We start from the raw sequence: 2069 nt of genomic DNA on the forward strand, positions 1-2069 counted from the left end.
TTTTATAAAAATATTGAAATATGTGAATTTAAACCCAAATTGGCTTAAGTTACATTTAAATGCACTAAAATCACATAGATTTTAAAATAACTGCTTAAAAAAAAATATAGATGTGGAAGGAAACCTAATTATTGTCATGATAAAAATATTTTTTATAAGTTAAAAAATAGTTTATATCAAAATATTCAAATATATACACTTAAATCCCACTTTGCGAACTGAAAGTGGGTTATGTTCAATTTTAATCCACTGTTTCAAATTTTATTTTAGAATAACCTGCTTAAAAAAAAAATTTTAAGAGGAAATTTAATTATTATCATAATAACAAAAATATTTTTTTAATTTTCAAAATTACTTTTTGTCAAGTGATTCCAAATGTGAGCATTTTATATCCACTTTGCATACTGATAGTGTGCAATAGGTTCAGTTGCATTTAAATGCATTCATTCAACTGCTTCAACTGAAAACTTAATTATTTTTATCAAACTATTCCAAAATTCAATAATTTTGTAAGGTCAAATATATATGGGAGACAGTACGGTGATGGTACATGACTTTCCTCCCAAGAAATTTCATTTACCTCATTAGTTTTACAATTAATTAAAAACGGATCAATATATTTTATTTTTGATTTTTGTATAACAAGTTTAGGTGCATTAATGGTTTTTTTGTCATTCTCTGTTTTAAAAGTTCCCTAAATGGAAATCTCACAAAACTATGGCTCCTTCCCAAAATTCCCACATTATTCCTGTAAAAATCTTCCTCTTTCTCAAAAATTTTTATGGTACAGCTTGCACCAAGTATCCCTCTTCTGAAGATCTCTGGTTTTACATGTAATAATAATATAAATTTTAAAGAAAAATATCAGTATTAATAATATTAAATATTTTAGCTAGTTAGCCAATGTTTAGTAGTATATTTACTCCAATTATGAACTGAAGTGGACCCTTCATCCGTAGATAAGATATTAAGCACGTGCAATCAAATTTCAAGGTCAATTTTATTATTCCTAATTTAGAGTACATTATAACAACTTTTAAAATCATTTTATTAAATATTTATTCAATAAAGAGTTTTAGAAATGGTACTAATTAATTTTTTATAGTTTCAATATAGATTTAAACATTAATAAATTAACCAAAATGAAACATTCTTCACGCCTAACTGTATCCCACCTATATTAATCCACATTCAACAATAATCACATCATTATAAATTCTTCTGTAATGTAGAAGTAGTAAATTTGTTTTGTATCCTTATCTTCCATTATTAATGGAAGGTAAATTCTTCTTGCCCACATGTAATAATAAAAACAAAAATAGAGTTTAATTCATATATTTGGATGATTTGCGGATAATATTTCTCTCTCTTCAGCATCAATATTTTAGGGTAGGTCAAAATTAAAATATATTTAGTAATTTAAATCATTAAACAATAATTTATGAATCCACAAAATAGAAATTTATTTATCTTTTATAACACAATAAAATTTTAAAATTGATTATTGAAATAAGTTTATTTTATAGAGTTTTTTTTTTTTGCTAAATGCACTCCCCTCCTCCCGACCATCTTCTCCACTAATCAAATAAGTTTATGAATTAAAATTTTATTTTTACTATGACTATGATATTTAAATGATCTAAATTGGGCAATGGAAGAATAAAAAACTTATTGCTATTCTTTAAGAGATATCTGTTATAACAAATTTTAAAATGGAAATATTAGTAAACAAAGCTCTTTAACGAATACCTTTATTGATTAAGGTTCATATTTTTATTTTAATTACACTTATAAACTTTATATTCTATTTATAACAATCACAAAGAATCATAAGGCTAATTTACAATTATTTACAAAGGCCACTAGAACTGACCTACATTGAATTAGAAAATTTTATTTTTTAGAAAATTCTATCTAATTCTATAATAACAAGAAATAAAGTAAAAATAACTGGTTACAATTAACAATACTTTTAAATTTATTAATTAATTAATATACCTACACCTGAGAACATACTTACGGGATAGTATTATTTAATTGACGATTTCTATTCAATTGCCTAGAAATAA

Source organism: Halyomorpha halys, unplaced genomic scaffold (genome assembly GCF_000696795.3).
Source record: "Halyomorpha halys isolate HHAL.00 unplaced genomic scaffold, Hhal_1.1 Scaffold99.1, whole genome shotgun sequence".
NCBI classification, from domain to species: Eukaryota; Metazoa; Arthropoda; class Insecta; order Hemiptera; family Pentatomidae; genus Halyomorpha; species Halyomorpha halys.